The sequence below is a fragment of the Lolium rigidum genome, chromosome 1 (assembly GCF_022539505.1).
Source record: "Lolium rigidum isolate FL_2022 chromosome 1, APGP_CSIRO_Lrig_0.1, whole genome shotgun sequence".
Taxonomy (NCBI): Eukaryota; Viridiplantae; Streptophyta; class Magnoliopsida; order Poales; family Poaceae; genus Lolium; species Lolium rigidum.
The window spans coordinates 308,917,192-308,934,587 of NC_061508.1; the positions used below are offsets into that span (position 1 = coordinate 308,917,192).

Consider the following 17,396-nt stretch of genomic DNA (forward strand, 5'->3'; position numbering starts at 1 on the left):
GCAAATGTTGTGGCACAAGTGTACGACCTCTGCAGAGTGTAGAACTATTCGAATAGCCGTGTCCACGGTTACAGACGATTGGAAAGGCCATACTGTTCCGTCATCAGACCATTTAAAAAAAAATGTGACATATGACTTGTGACTTGAAAGGTGAATGGTGAATTTGAATTGAATCACAACAGAGTTGTGGGAATGACACTAATGTTCCCACTTGAGTTAGTTAGAAAATGAAGAGGCTTTTACTAAATATTTGTGAACTAAAATTGGCTTTATGCAAATAAACCTAGAGCTTAGCACCCCCTTACTATAGTTGATAGTGCTTACATTAGTATTAGTTTGCGAGTACTTTAAAGTACTCATGGCTTTGTCCCTGGCTATTCAAATGGCCAGACTATGGAGAGGAACAGCAGTACGAGGAAGATGGACAGCAGGACGTCTACGACAACTAGGACTACTCCTGACGTCAACAGTTTCCTGTGGAACAGATGGACCGCGACCGTTACTTCGCTTCCGCTATGTGTTTTGTAATAGGATCTCTAGATCCACTATGTTGTATTAAGACTGGATCATGTGATCCCTCTATGTAAGACGATTATGTGTTGTAATAAATGATGTTTTGTGATATCAATCTATTATGTCTCGCAAAAACAATATTCCTGGGATTACGATGTACGACATAATAGGCATCTGGACTTAAAAATCCGGGTGTTGACACATGCTTAAGGTTTATCAATTTCTTGAGTATTAGATGTCATAGGAGCAAGAGAAAATCTTTGGAATAGTTCTGGAATAATCAAAATAGTTTCAAAGAAAATTCTAGAAGAGTCTCGAAGGCATCATGATAGTTTCAGTGACATTGAAATAGTTTAAGAGAGTAACCGGAAGAGTGATTTTGTGAAATCTTCTCACTTATGGGAGAGATACACCTAGTTGTGGGACAACTCTCTTCTTTGTTGCGTTTGCTCGTAAGGATCTAGGTCTCATCTATTTTTGTCTTCATAGTTCGATCTCAGGTATATAACCAGGAGAATCAACATTGATCCTACACTTTGTGATTAGAGAGCTGGAGAGGGATGACGGGCGACTCCGGGGCGGGCGACGCCACGGCGGCGGCCTTGCCGATTCTCACTGGTAGGTTCTGGAGCTTGGACTCTGGGGAAGATGACGATGCCGATCTGGCCTCTTCTCCTCGTTCCAACTCGCCGGGAGACTTTCAGAGACCACCTTCGGAGAGGGTTCTCCAGCTTTCATCAAGGTATGTCAAGAGGCTCAACAATCGGATCATGCAGAGGCGTGCAGCCTTGGATCTGGCAGTTGAACTTGATCTTGGTTCTTCCTGTTCGTCGGGTTTTGCGAGACCAAAGCTTAATGGCTCGCCGCCGGCGACCGTTCTAAAATTTCCTGTCCTAGAGCCGACAGTGTTTTTCCTTCAGGACTTCAACGCTACTGAATGGACTAGAGTGGAACGGAAGAAAAAATTTCGCCGTGCTTGTGCTGACAGGGGTGATCATAGGCCTGGCTTAGAACGCCGGCGATCACCGGGGAGGCGTGACGGCTTGCCGTTGAGCCGATCCAGATCTCGACGTTTTCAAAATCGTGGGTTAACGGGCCAAAGGGCTAAACACCCAGTTTTTTCTTGGATCACACGAAATAGCCCACAGTTTGGGCCTGCAAGACGAGTTAACTTACAACAAGGGCTGCCAGCGCCAGTTCCTCGTTGTACTCCTGTGTTTGCTGCCTCTTCTCGTCCTCTGGCGGCTAGGGCTGCTGGGAAGATGGCGTCACGTGAGCCGCCTTCGAACTCTGGCGTGCCGAGGTCTAATCCTCCTCTCCGTCAACATGTACTCCCCGGCCGTACTCCCGTGCGTCCAGATGGCCGCGGGGATGGAGGCTTTGGTGGCCGTGTGGATGGAGGTGTTGTGGCTGCTGGGGATCTTCAGAACAATGGATCTCAAGGGCATGGCGATCAGCAGTCGCGACGCCCGCAGCTGCCCGTGAACAGTTCTGGACAGGGTTTCAGTTCAAGTCAGAGTGGAAACGGTGTTGAACATGACGAGGGTTTTAGGGGGCAAGGTTTTGGTGCATATGAATCAGGATATTTCGAAGGAAATAATGGATATGGCAATGGCTATGGATCAATGGACAGAGGTAATTACAGACAACGCCCTTACCGTCCTTTTTATGCTGGTAATAGGGCTCGCTATAACAATTATAGAGGGGGCAATGGGAGATTCAATGGTTATAACAATAATAGATACCAGAGAGTGTTTAATACCGCAGAAAATTTTAGAACAGATACAACGACTCAGGCCCAAACCAAGGGTGATGCCTATGTCGCTTCTATCAGGGAAGGTGGTGATGCATCCATGTCTGTTCAGAATATGGAAACGTCCTCGGTTGAGAGTTTGTCGGCACGTGCTCAGAAAAAAATTGACAAGAGGCTCTGTTTGAGATGTGGGGAGAATGGTCATCTAGCTGAATCCTGTACTGCTATTTTATGCTTATACTGTGAGAAGACATCCCATGATTCGATCAACTGCCCACTTCATGCCATGCCAAAGCCTGTTGCTATTACTTATGGGGTAAGTCGAAATGAGCTCATGTTTCATGAAATTCCAGCTTCATCAGAGGTGACTTTTAGACATGATAGTGGCAAGGTTGGAAAGATTTCGGTCTCTGGTGGAGTTCTGTCTGCACAAGAAATAGTGAAAGAACTAGAGTGGATAATTCCGGGTGATCATCAGTGGGATCTAGTGAATACTGATGATGGTGCTTTTAAAGTCACTTTTCCATCTAAAGCTGATATGGCAAGGATGACTAAAATCATAAATGTTCCGGTTCCTGGAACAACCATGTTTTTAGTCTTTGAAGAATGGACTGCGGCTGATCTTGATCCCTTTTTCCTTACCCAAGTTTGGGTGAGAGTCCAAGGGTGCTGTTACAAGGAGAGATGCGATTACTTGTCCCTTTTTGGTGTCGGATCATTGATTGGTAAAACAAAAGAAGTTGACATGGCTTTTACCAGAACCCATTCTGAGGCCCGTATGTTGGTTGAAGTTACTAGAGCTGAGTTCATTCCAACCACCACAATTGATCATACATATGATGGGAAGGGGTATGGTCTGATTTTTAAAGTTGAAGAACAAAAAGGTAAAGGAAAAGTAGATGTGGATATGCAGGAGGCCAGTCCGGAGGATGAACCCAAGGAGTCTGGTGGCAAGGATGATGATTTGCCAAAACAAGATAAGCCTCCTAATTCACCTCCTGCGCCCAGACAGCCAAAGAACCCATCTGTTTCTAATTCATCAAAACCGACTACTAATTCAAATAATCAGACTCAGGCGTTTTCGATGCCAAATTTAAAAGTGGGTTCTATAGCATGTCCTAGTCCAGTTCACTCTGAAGTGGAGTTTTGGTCGCAAGGAAAAAATTTTGCACCTCGTCGTCTCTGGGGCGATTGCGGTTCTGAGGATGATGATGATCTCCCGTCCCCGCTACCTCGCCTAATATCGGATGTCGATGTTTCGGTTGGGGAGCCACTGGGAGTTCCTGACGCGACAGGGAAAACAGAGGTTTTCTCTGCCGCGGCACAGTCGGCTGCTGCTGCCTCCATTGATGATAAAACTATGGAGGATACAACTGAGAAATTTCCGGGTCTTGTCTTGGATGCTCATGACCTGGGAGGCCAGGGTGTGGTTCATCCTCATTTGGATGCCTCAGAGAAGGTGATTGGGGCATCCGATAGTAATGTACGTGCTTGCAATAAAGGTATGGGTGGTTATAATTTACAGGGGCAAGAGTCCCCGGTTTTGATAGATTTTGTTTCGAATTCTTACTTTTTATCCCCTGGTACCAATGCCACATCTTCCTTTTCAGAACAGCTCGAACCAACCTTGGTTTCTACTATGGCACAAAAGGTTGCTCATGAAGATGGGTTGGTGGGGAATACTTTTTCATCCCCACAATCTGGAGGATCGGTTATGTCTCCAAAGTATACTAGTGTTATGCTTAATGGCGGTATGTTTGATAATTCTTTAAAAGAACAACATAATCCTATCCTACCAGTTTCGGAAATTTCTACAATATCCAACAGTAATATACATGAGTTTACAGGAACAAATATTAACGCCGCGGGTACAGGAGTCTATCTTGGAGGGCGATATTCCAGGGAGGAAATTGTTGCTTTTGGTGGTATTTCAGAGAAGGAGATGGAAATCCGATCGAGTGCAAGAATTCGTTCTCAACCAAATGCTGATGCTCCGCAGATGGAGCGTGCTCAGAAATTAACCCAAGCAAAAAATGAGGTTTCTGGTTCAGGTACTTTTTCCAAATTTTCGCTTGCCTCTTTATCAAATGATACTGTTATATCTCGGGCAGAGAAGTTGGGTGTTTCGTTAGGAAAGTCACCTCGGCAAATTGAGAACTCGATAAATTTTATAAAGGAAACAGATAATACGAGGACCCTAGTTATGTTAGCCAAAAATTTGAAAGAAAATAGTGCTGAGGAGGAGCAGCATGCTATCCTTAGTCACGCTTCTGATTTTTCACTTGATTTAATAGGAGAGGAACACCATGTCGAAGAGGAGGATACTTTTACTTTTGTTAAACCCAAAGTGACCAGGGTGTACAAACGAAAACAGAAAGTAGCGCCAAAAATTGTACGAAGAAGTACTAGGCTGAGCAAGAAGTAGTTTGATTCATACATAAAATGAAAGGTGCGTTTTGGAATAGTGGTGGGTTTAGAGATTCAGCGAAGCATATTTTTGTTAGTGAGACAATTAGGGATTTTAAACTAGACTTTTTTGCTATTTCGGAATCTGGAAGGGACAATTTTTCTGCACCGTTTTTGAACCATATTTCTGGAGGGTTAGACTTTCAATGGTATTGTGTTCCTCCCAATGGGAGATCAGGTGGTATCTTAGTGGGTATCAACGCTGATACAATTTCAGTCCAAAACATAGTGACCGGAGAAAGGTGTGTCAAATTCTATGTTACTTCTAAACACGATAATTTTAAATGGGTTTTGGTCGCGGTTTATGGGGCTGCTCAAGATGAGCATAAGCCTGATTTTCTAGCTGAATTAGTCAGGATCTGCGAAGACGAACCATTGCCTCTGATTGTTGGAGGTGATTTTAATATCATCAGGCGAAAGGAAGACAAGAATAAGAATAATTTTAATGAGCGTTGGCCTTTCATTTTTAATGCGATAATTGAAAGTTTGGATCTCAGAGAGATAGCCCTCTCTGGACGCCAATTTACTTGGGCTAATCGCAGAGAATCTCCTACTTATGAAAAACTAGATAGAATTTTATCTAGTATCGAATGGGAGCAGAAATTCCCTTTGGTGACAGTTAGGGCTCTAACACGGTCCGGGTCCGATCATACTCCGCTAATTCTAGATACGGGGGAACAAGTTTTTAGCGGCAATAGATCTACGTTCTCCTTTGAACTCGCCTGGTTCAAAAAGGATGGTTTCTTAGACATAGTAAAACGTGAATGGACGTCTATTTCAAGTGGGAATAATGCTATGGAGAAATGGCAAAATAAGATAAGACATCTTAGGCAATTTCTCCGGGGATGGGCACGAAATTTAAGTGGGGTTTACAAAGCCGAAAGAGATAGATTATCACACATTATTGATATCCTTGATTGTAAAGCGGAGACAGTTCCGCTAGACGAGGAGGAGAGAGCCGTTTTGCGCAAGGCTAACGATGATTTAGCTAAGTTACGCCGCGATGAGGAGTCTAAGTGGCTACAGAGAGCTAAAGTTAAACATATCCAAGAAGGCGGGATAATACTAAATATTTTCACTTAATTGCAAATGGTAAACATCGTAGAAAGAAGATTTACCAGTTAGAGCAAGATGAAGGAACCATTATGGGTCAGGAAAATTTGAAGACATATATATCTGATTATTACAAGAATCTGTTTGGACCACCACAACCGAGTTCTCTTACTCTGGTTGAAACAGTAAATCATGACATCAAACAAATCTCGAACGACGGAAATGAAATTTTGATTGCGAATTTTACAGAGGATGAGGTTAAAAAAGCAGTGACACAAATGGAGAAAAATAAGGCCCCGGGACCAGATGGATTCCCGGCGGAGTTTTATCAAGTATGTTGGGACTTTCTAAAAGATGATTTAATGGCTATGTTTGAGTGCTTTCACAGAGGTGAGCTACCTCTGTTTCACTTGAATTATGGGACCATAATTCTTTTACCTAAAAAAGAAAATGCTATTCAAATACAGCAGTACCGTCCCATTTGTCTGTTAAATGTTTGTTTCAAAATCTTCACCAAAGTAGGGACGAATCGAGTATCCACAATAGCTGAAAATGTTATACAACCAACCCAAAGTGCTTTCATGCCCAGCGAGACATATTCTAGAGGGAGTAGTTATTCTACATGAAACCATACATGAACTCCATAAGAAAAATCTGGATGGTGTTTTGTTTAAAATAGATTTTGAAAAGGCATATGACAAGGTAAATTGGTCTTTCTTGCAACAAGCGCTGCGAATGAAAGGCTTTGATCCTAAATGGTGTACCTGGATACAAAAACTTATAGAGAAGGGTAGTGTGGGGATCCGGGTAAATAATGACATAGGTCATTATTTCCAAACTAAAAAAGGATTGCGTCAAGGGGATCCAATGTCACCAATTTTATTTAACATCGTAGCGGATATGCTTGCTATTCTGATTGCGAGGGCAAAAGAAGATGGACAAGTGGAGGGTCTTATTCCACATTTAGTTGACGGGGGCCTGTCTATTCTTCAATATGCTGACGATACCATATTATTTATGCAACATGATCTTGAAAAGGCCCTTAACATGAAGTTGGTGTTATGTATCTTTGAACAATTGTCAGGCCTAAAGATAAACTTTCATAAAAGTGAACTTTTTTGTTTTGGGAAGGCCAAACAGAGGGAGGATGATTATAAATCTCTTTTTGGTTGTGACATAGGTTCACTTCCTTTTAGATATCTAGGGATTCCTATCCATTTTCGCAAATTGAGAAACGGTGAATGGAAACCGGTGGAGGACAGGTTTGAGACAAAATTAAGTAGTTGGATTGGGAAACTTTTGTCATATGGCGATAGGTTGGTTCTGATTAACTCGGTTTTAACTAGTCTGCCAATGTTTATGCTTTCTTTTCTCGAGATTCCGAAAGGAGTTCGGAAAAGGCTAGATTTTTTTAGGTCCCCGTTCTTTTGGCAAAGTGATGGTCACAAGAAGAAATACAGGCTAACGAAATGGAATATTATATGTAGACCTAGGGACCAGGGCGGTTTGGGAATAGAGGTTCTAGATTTAAAAAATAAGAGTTTGCTCAGCAAGTGGCTTTACAAACTTTTTAATGAGGAGGGAATTTGGCAAGAACTGCTCACTAAGAAATACCTGCATTCCAAAACTTTGTCACAAGTTTCAGCAAAACCAAGTGACTCGCCTTTTTGGAAGGGCTTAATGAAAGTAAAGGAGGATTTTTTATCTCGGGGTTCTTTTGTGGTTGGTAATGGGATGAACACCAGATTCTGGGAGGACATTTGGTTAGGTCATAAATCTTTGGCGGAAGAATACCCGTTACTTTATAATATTGTAAATCATAAAAATGTGAATCCTCTTAATATTAGTTTTAGGAGGACTTTAAATGACAACAAATGGGAAAGATGGACACATCTATTACACAGGCTTATTATGGTACAATTAAATGATAGTGAGGATAGATTCAAATGGAACTTAACGGCTTCTGGTGTTTTTTCGGTGAAGTCCATGTACAATGATCTCCTCTCTGGACATACAGTTTCCCTCAAGAAACATATCTGGAAGTTGAAGGTGCCACTAAAAATAAAGATTTTTATGTGGTTCCTCCACAAGAAAGTGATTCTTACGAAAGATAATTTGGTCAAACGAAATTGGAATGGTTCTACCAAATGTTGTTTTTGTGATCAAGAAGAGACAATACATCATCTTTTTATATCTTGTCCTTTTACTAAGTTGATCTGGAAGATAGTGTACATGACTTTCAATATACCTCCGCCATTGAATATAACTAATTTGTTTGGAAAATGGCTAAATGGGGTAGACAAAAAGAGTAAAGCTCACATTAGAGTTGGAGTATGTGCCTTGCTTTGGGCAATATGGAACGTACGTAATAATTGTATTTTTGACAAAAAAAACTTTCCATCATTTCTGCAGGTTATTCCTTTGGCTACCCATTGGATCCATATGTGGTCCTATCTGCGCCCAGAGGAGGAGCGCCTTGCCATGGATATTGGGTGCAACCGACTGGCAATGGTAGCACGGGATTTTTACAGCCGGTGCGGTTGGCATGCTGATCGAAGACTAACATGATGATGCAAAGGCGCTTCATGCTAGTGGTTTTTAGATGGCTTGTTTTTGTAGCAACTTTGGGTGATCCATGAGCTGTAATAAGTTTTGGATTTTTTTATTTTGCTACTTGTTATAACTGGATTTGTTTTAATAAAGAAAGCTGCATGCATCAATTGATGCAGAGGCTGGGGAGATCCCATTTCGAAAAATAGTTCGATCTCAGGTTTGCACGTAGGTAAATTGTTTTGTTTTCCGTCTACGTTCCCCCACATTAATGGCATACTTCTATTTTTATGTGTATAGATGGTTATGTGTATGATGGCGATATAGTGATAACTAAGGAGGGAGTGTTAATCACACTATTGCGGACAATCCTATGTTAAAATGTGGCCCTCTTTATTATGGTAGGTCAACAAAAATACCGAAAAGAGTTGTTGCACGTTACACATTTCACACATTTGAGATCTTAGAAATTATATTTTGAAAAAATGTGATCTTTGTTATGTTAGTTAAGTGAGCCCCTTTATAAACGTAATTACTTGGATCTCCCAAACACGAGAGGTTTTTCACACAATTGTTCATAGTATTAAATTGTTTAATTTATTTTGTTCGTATATGAAAATAAAAATAGTGACCTTGTGTAAAAAATCGAAGAGAGTTATAGGTCACTTAAATATTTTCACCCAAATTTTGAGAAAACTAGATATATTCAAATGGCTTGGAAGAAGATATAATTAAGATCCCATCTAACGCCCTGCTTGCCAAACGGAAAAACTCATCCATCCATCATATGGTTTCTTAGGACATACTCCACACACTACACAAACAGCACAATAAACTTGCTTTTCATAAGTATCTTAGCATGTTTGGGCTCAATCTGAATCAATTGTGTTCTTGCCGTTGGGTGCGATGTAACAATGATGTCGCTATTGATTGTTGACCAGAAGGTGTTCCGGGTCATGCCTATATTACAGATACTACGGGATCACATCCTTAAGGATTATCAATTTGGTGAGTACTAGATGTCTTAGGAGCAAAAGAGAAATTCTTTGGAATAGTTAAATTAGTTACAGAGAAAATACTGGAAGAGTTCCCAAGGCATTGGGATAGTTCCGGTGACATCAAAAGATATAATGGTGCATCAAAAGATATATTGGTTCTTAGAAAGGGAGAGCACATAAATTCGTCATAAAGTGGTTCAAACATTTGTGCGTTGCACCGCTGAATAGATATAGTCCGTGTATTCGTGAAATTTTGGGGCAGCCAAGCTCTTCCTTGTGTACAGTAACTTGGATGGTATGTTTAAACATCAACATTATAACTTAAGTGTTGTCCCTTGTGTACATCATTTGATTAGCTTAAATGTATGCTTTCACAAGGTTGGCTGCAGCATAACATCATTTTCTTCAAGGTGTTAGGTCCTGAAGTGAAGGCGAAGGAAGGCAATGAAAACTACTAGGAAGTGTGGCGCGGCGCACGCCGCGCCCGTGGTGCTGATAGTGTAACATGTGTAGTTAACGGAATGGATTTATTTCGGTAAAACGAAGATGGTTACACACAACAGAGGGGGATACATGGATTGTTACGTTGGATGGTAAAACCATGAAGATAGCAGTGGCACACCGCACCCTTAGTGTTGAACTTCTGGTTTGCTTAACTGACCTGAACGGAAGATATTGGTGCGAAATCGAAAAAAAGGCAAGCATACCTCGGTCAATGAGTTTCGCCTAATGGAGTTGAGTCTGATGGGCCTGATATTTAGATCATGTAATAGGATGATTCAACAAATTTGGGTCAAGTATAGTATAAATCTGTCACTTTTTTTACCACAGTTCTATAGTTCTCTCTGCTGGGTTATTTTTTTCATTTGCAAATGATGTTATGAGGTGGTGGAAATTTTCCTAATCGTCTTCCTTCTCTTACTAACTGAGGGCCGTCGCTGAGCGGTACAGGAGAAATAAAATCAGGGTCTGGCGTTTTTTTTCTTTTTTTGAGGGGAAAGGTCTGGCGTTGAAGGGTGTTGGAGTGGGCCCAATGCCTTCTTCTACGATCTTCCATTTCTTTTGTCCATCTCTAGAATAAATCCCTTACAAAATGCTTTCCGACCATCTTCGTAGATGGAATCTAAGATTCAGGGCAAGACTGGGCCATCCGGCCATGGCCCGACCAGTCCAAGAAACACCATGCCGCTATGTGTAAAAGCCACCTAGTTACTTACCCACTCTCAATAGTTATTGGGCTAATTCAGGTAGGCGGTTTGGTCAAAAATAAAATCAGTTAGTCGGTTGTCGCTATCTCTTCGTTGTTCCTCCTCCAATGCTCTGCTGCTCGCTCTGGGCGCAGACAATGGCGCTACATCGCTAGCTTAGGCATTGACCAGTGGGGCAGCCGCCAACCTACCGCCGGTGACTGAGCGGCGGATGGGCGGAGATAGCAGCCGGAGACACTCGATCCGGCGAGCGACGACCTGGTCCAGCAGGGCGCCCATCGGCTACCACCCAGGCCCCACCCCCAGAAGTCCCTTTACTCGGTTACTCCCAAACAGGCGCAGAGGCATCGATCTGCCAACCCAGTTCACATCTCCTCTCTATCTTGTCCGATTTTGCTGTTGCAACCTGCAAGTGCAAGGCTGCACCAGCGCAGATGCTCCGATTCTTTCCAGGAAACTCGCACGGAAGAGGAACGCTTGGAGAAGCGATGGAGAGAGATTTCTGATTGATGTGGACTCACTTATAAGCATGGACGGTAAGATAGCCTCTCAGAGTGTGGTAGATCCATAGATACTTGCCTATACGTATATGCTTTGCCTATTAACTGCAAAAGCTTACTGAACTTTTATTTTCCTTGCACATATTTAGGGAAGCCATGACAGTGGTGTCCAACTTTGGCTTCAGAGAAGGGATGGTTCTTTTTATAGGCACTGCTCTTTGTCGTGTCAGGTTGCTTTACTACTGTAGGTATGTATGTGTGTTTTTAGATAGTCTGCAAACTGAAATGTACATCGCACATGGTAGCACTACTGAGAGGAGAAATTTGTAGAATCCACCTAACTGCTTGGAGGAAGTAGATGCATATAGAATCTGCAAATGTTCATGCCAAATCTTGCATCACTTGAAAGAAGCGAAGAACACAATGATGGCATACTGCAGTGCTTGCTAAGCTTGGATAATTATACTCCTACATGAAGTTCCATGTATCGGATAATTACACAAATTTATGCTTATGAGTGAAGAGCTCTTTGGCTGGCCAGCCCATATCCCTGTAAAAAAAAACATTAGAGCACATTGGACTACCTGTCTACAAAGAACCTTTCAGGTTATTATTCACCTCTTTCGTGTCTCTGTCAGGCACTTCCGTTACATCATTGGCATGTGTTGTTTGTGGGCTTTTGTTTTGTTCAGGCTGGCTCTGTATGCTTGTAGATGCATCAGTGAGTACATTTCTTTAACTGGTCTTCGTTGCTGAGTCAGAGTGGCTGGAAGATGACTCTGGTGGAGTTGATGTACTTATCAGCTGGGATTTTGAGATGGTGAGAAATACTATCCTAGGGTCAGCATCGGAAGTCTCATGTGTTACTTTAGCGCTGGTAGCACACTTCTTGCCCACTACGCCAATAATGGAGGGAGGGGCAAAATTAGGCCAACATCTAGTTGCTGCAACACGCAGAACTGCATCTTCGCCCGTGAGGATAGTGCCGCTTTCATCAAGGAACGTAAAATGGCCTGACAATATTTTCAGTGTTTGGCTCAACATCTGTTGCGCTGACCATGAGCTTATACCTGTATATATAGGCAGTTCTTTAGCAAGGACATATATTGCATAAACAGGGCACATGATTATCTGCATTATGCTTTCTGTTTATCTGCATAGAGATTTACCTGTGCTACTCTTCTGTGGAGTGGCAGCTGGGACATCTATGGGAATTTCCGGCTGGAATCATTTTGATTTCGCACAAATAGAACCACCAGTTATCTGGATCGTCAACCTCAGTGACCGCTATGTTTAGCTTATAGCGGTTTCCCTGGATGATTCAATAGCATTTTGTTTGTGTGTGTAGTACATGCTTGTAGCCTAATCTTTTGTCAGTCTATGATGTACAGTTAGTGTTAGGGACTTACCCCGATAGTATCCACCTTTTCCTTGGCCAGAGCATAGTGTGTGGTCTCGGTTGGCTTACTTTTGCGTCGTCGGAGTTTGGCCAGTCTACTATATAACGCTGATCTCCAAGGCTACACGAAACTGTTGCACGCATATCAGGTTGGGTTTTTTGTCGCCGCCGAATATGCAGAACATAGAATGTAATGTAGATTACCTGTGAGGAAGGGTATATATTTCAGGAATTGGTATCTTAACATGCCAGCGGGTTAGAGAAGTGCTCCTAAAAGCTAATATCCTTGTAAAAGCATAAGGTTAATTGATTAATGCTGACAGTAAAAGCATAATTGATCGCTCTTAATGTAACTAAAAAGGTTAACTAATTAATACTCCCTTAGTAGCTGTATGGAACTCGCATACCTGAAAATTGAGAAACGCTCGTGCCCACACAGCAGAATCGCATTATCCTTAGAAGAAGCCTCTTGGATGCCTTTTGCATCGAAGTTCTCGACGTGTTCTCCTGTAGGGTGACAATGGTGAGTTTGCCGCTTAACATCAATAAGTATTATGAGTACATGTGGATTTCTATGCTGTATTTCCATAGTAATGCTGTCCATAGTACATATGTGGAAATGCCTTAACAGAGATTGATTAATGTTATACCTTTCGTCCTATAAGTAGAAATGCCTCACTGGTTCTTGATTCGTAATTGATGGGATTAAGACATGTTAACCTGGACACAACTTCGACAATATATGAAGTTGGCAGTGAAGGGGAAAACTGAATGAACATGAAAAGAAAGCAGTATAGCATTGCCATTTTTGCTGAAAACCTGACAGGAGAATATTGTTTCCTATGCACGGCAGGACAACATCAAATGACTTTGTCGTACGCATACAGAGGGAAGTTCTCGGCCTCCAGCACAACCTCAGTGACTTTTGTGTTATGAGTAATTCTAATTTTGTACGGATGGTCTGCTATCCCGTATTTAGGCAGTGCAGCAACGATCATGAAAGATTCAAGCCTTTAGATCAAGAAGACCTCCTTCAGTTTCTCTCTGAACTGGTACATTTGATTGGTTGGTCGGTAACCTTCTATTGTGCCGTCCTTCAGTATCAATGTAGCCTTAGTGCACATTCAGTGTGAATGATTGACAACTCGTTCAATAATTAGTGGTACTATAAGGTGAAGCTGTGCTATGTTGAAAAAAAAAGAATATATAGTGGCAGCTAATAAAAAAAGATGAACATGCCGAGCTAATTGCATGCATTTTATGTGCAGGTGATAATGGAAGAATCAGAAGAACGTGAATCCCCAATTAATAAGTGGCGCTGCAACATACTGAAAGGTAAAGTTGGTTGAGTACACTGCAAGAGAAAGCGGAGTAAACATTCACAGATAACTAAATGAGTTCAAATGATAAATATTGTTATTTTTCATTATCTGAACCCTGAGTAGATATTGACAAATAATTAAATGAGAAGGTCAGGCGCTGCAACATACTGAAAGGTAAAGTTGGTTGAGTACACTGCAAGAGAAAGCGGAGTAAACATTCACAGATAACTAAATGAGTTCAAATGATAAATATTGTTATTTTTCATTATCTGAACCCTGAGTAGATATTGACAAATAATTAAATGAGAAGGTCAGGCTGACTACATGGATTTCATGTACAGGTAATATGAATTCCTATTCATCCACATATTGTGCTTGATCCTTATTCTCCGAGATCCGTCAGACACACACAACAACATTTCTCTTAGACCCTCAAGAGGAATAATTTTCCAAGACAGATTGCATTGCTACTCTCCCAGGTGCAGGTATGAGGTGTTCTATGAAGTCAAATAAATTACGTGAGCCTTCCCAATATCGTATGAAAATAAAGTGAAATACACCTGCAAGTATGATTCATGATAAATAAGAGGTTATCTATGTGTAAATCTAATAAACTGTAGCAGTATATAAGAATAATAAGGGAAATAGAAAATAATGCATGTCTAGACTGGTCATTCGAGTCATGCATAAAGCTAGAACATAGAAAAACATGCAGTATTTTTTTAGTACCTTCATATTTGACACCTAAATAATATGATACTAATTATATTTAGACCTTGTAGAAACTACTGAGCGAACATCCGTACATAAGAAACAGAAAATTTATTTGGAAGCAACACCTGTAATAAAGGGAACAAAGTCCCACACAAAAAATTGTTGTCTTATGTACATGATAAATTGTTTACTCAAGAAAGGCCTAACCAGTCAATCACATTGCAGAGAGAAAAATAGATTTACTAATAGATTTACTTCTTATTGTTGTGCTATACCCAAAAAAAACTCAATCAAAATGGAAGCATGCAATGAAAATGGTTAAAACATAGCCAAACAGAATGATCTTGCATGTTTCAATAATACAAAGTAGGAGTATTGTCCATGCCTAACACCTAGAATCTAGGTGAGCAACAATACAATGAGACTCAGGTAAAAACATACAACACAAATGCCTTATTCTGCAGCTAGAAAGCAAGGAATGATCACTTACGAATGAAAACACCTCGGTTCACATTGCGCCACTGGGGTGAGGAACAATAGACCATAGTTCAGAACATTTTATCATAGCAAACTACAATAGGGGCACATATCTGAATTTACGAAGTACACTGTGCAACTGCCAACTCAGGTTTGTATTTTACACTGAACATAAGTTTGTCGTTGCCTACGTGGCTGAACATATATGATTTTACATTAGGACCTGAAATTAGGCAACATATGATTGTTCTTTTCAGGAAAAAAAAAAGCACGTTTATATCGACATATAAGTATTCTTCCTTGATGCCTATTTGGTTCTTAAATATGACTGTACAAACTGAAGGAAGAAGATCACGGAAACCAACATACATGTTCCATAGCTGTAGAAAAATCAATCTTTGTCCTTGTCAGGATGATGTGCATCTCTTTGTGAAGCATGACCATTCCTCCGGACTGAGCTATTGGACCACCTCACCCTTGACGTCGAGGACTGGGTTGTCCGCTCTTTCCCGCGGCTACCCCTTGTCAGCCCCATGGATGGTCGAAGTGACCATGCTTAGCACTCGTGGCTGCAGGTGTTGTGGCCTTAAGTACCTCACAGGGGCGCGCAGAGAGCAGAACCTTGTCAGAACGACCAAGAGCAGTGTACATCTGGAGGAGGCAAGAACCATGGATGCACAACCAACACTCTAATCCTACCTCTCCGCTGCCGAGCACATGGAAGTGATACCAGGGCCAGCACAGCGGCGCGAGGGGACGGCCAGAGCACGCGGAGATGATGAACCAACCGCGGTGCACAAACAGACCGGCGGTGGTAGGAACAGGCACAGGCCGCATCACGACCCGCTGTCGATCTACACACACAACACACACAGGCTGAGAGAGAGGTCTGGCCATGGGGGATGGCAACACAGCCGCAATGCCTCGGGAAGGAGAGGAGGCAATCCTGGTCCTCCACCCTACCGCCCGCAGCCTCGGGAAGGAGAGTAGAGCAGCAGTTCCTCCTCTTCCACGCTGTCAGCCGCCTCGATAGAGAGAAGGGATCCCACACTCAGGGAACACAGTGGCCAGAGAGGAAGAGGAGGACGCCAGCCCTAGGTGGAAGATGTTGGCGGCGGCGAGGGGGTTGGGGAGGAGAAGAGTAGGCGGTTCCTCTTTTTCTTTGCACCATGAATTGGAGCGGTGGAGGCGTGGAACTCGATGTTCACACCGCTTTGACCATCTTTCGTTGGGAACCGGAAGACCGGAAATCATGGGTACAGATAAGGAAGGAACGACATAAGAAGGAAGGGAAAACCGGAAGCAATGAAGGAGAATCACCGAGAGGATCCGGTCACCACGGATTTCCATGTGGGAGAAAAAAAGGGGAAATAAATCGCAGCACCCTAGATCTACAGTAAAGAATTTACCATCTACAGTGAAAATATAGACGTGCCAACATCCGATTGGAGGAAAAGGGGCCAGGAACAGTGCCCAAATTACTCTCCTTTCAGCAGATGGGTTTAACTTTTATATAGGTTATAATATAACCTCTATCCACACCTAGGAGGCTAGGACCATATAAAGCTTATGAGGAATATCAGCTGACAGAAATATGATTCCAGCCGAAATGATATTGCTGAGGGATTCAATTTTATTTACTTCAACAAGGGCTCCTTAGAGTCTGCTTTCCTTGCAGCTGGTTTGTTATAGAGGTGATTTGCACGTACATTTCCTGCATCGATCATGTATATGTATTTTGTTGTCTTGTACAACAGTTTTGGCTATCAATCCGTTCACTAACAAAATGACTCATTTCAGTCTCACCGCCAGCGCTCCTCCGCTCCTCGCTATCAACAATGGTACAACCACCTCACATATTCACCCGGTGCAATGAGCTGCAACCCTACAACAAACGGGTGATGCGGGCTGGACCGAGGTAGAAGGCACGAGGCGACACAGACGGCCCCTCTGGCTGTTGATCCCGCACCCGGCTCCCTCATCCCCACCAGCCAGGTCACATCATACCGAGCCTCACAGATTAGGTGCTATAGTTCTGCATCTCCTTCTCTCTCTATGAGATCTCCACGCCACGAGGCCACTTCACATAGTGCTCTGAAACAACGAACTCGCGTCCCTCGCGTCGCCTCCTCCGGGCGACTCGGGGGGCGAACCCAACTCCCAGCCGCCGCCGCCCCTCCTCCCCTCCTCCCTCTCCTCGTCGCCCCCCAAGGTGGCCGGCCGGCAAAGCCGTGCGGCGCCGGTGAAGGGGGCGGCGGGGACCTAGTCCCTCTCGGCTCCTAGTGCGGCGGCTCGGAGGGAGGCCTCCCTGCTGGGGACCGGAGGCTGTGTGGCCGGCGGCGCGGTGCAGAGGAGGCGTGGCGTCGCTGGGGCGAGGCGGCTTGCTGCGCCGGCGGCGGCTGTGTGCACGCAGGCCTGGATGGGCTCGAGCGGGCCTAGATGG

At 43.0% G+C, this 17,396-nt stretch overlaps 2 long non-coding RNA genes and 1 pseudogene across 2 annotated transcripts; 1 reads left to right on the top strand and 2 right to left on the bottom strand.

Annotated features, from left to right (window-relative positions):
* Positions 1-1,775: 1,775 nt before the first annotated feature.
* Positions 1,776-8,300, top strand: LOC124661326 (annotated as a pseudogene).
* A 3,975-nt stretch (positions 8,301-12,275) lies between these two features.
* Positions 12,276-12,895, bottom strand: LOC124684117. Its single transcript, XR_006996908.1, has 3 exons — positions 12,848-12,895; positions 12,451-12,644; positions 12,276-12,353 (listed from the first exon to the last, which is right to left on the bottom strand). It is a non-coding gene; the product is annotated as an uncharacterized LOC124684117 (long non-coding RNA).
* Positions 12,896-14,114: 1,219 nt separating this feature from the next.
* Positions 14,115-15,771, bottom strand: LOC124684118. Its single transcript, XR_006996909.1, has 3 exons — positions 15,323-15,771; positions 14,967-15,176; positions 14,115-14,322 (listed from the first exon to the last, which is right to left on the bottom strand). It is a non-coding gene; the product is annotated as an uncharacterized LOC124684118 (long non-coding RNA).
* Between the last annotated feature and the right edge of the window lie 1,625 nt (positions 15,772-17,396).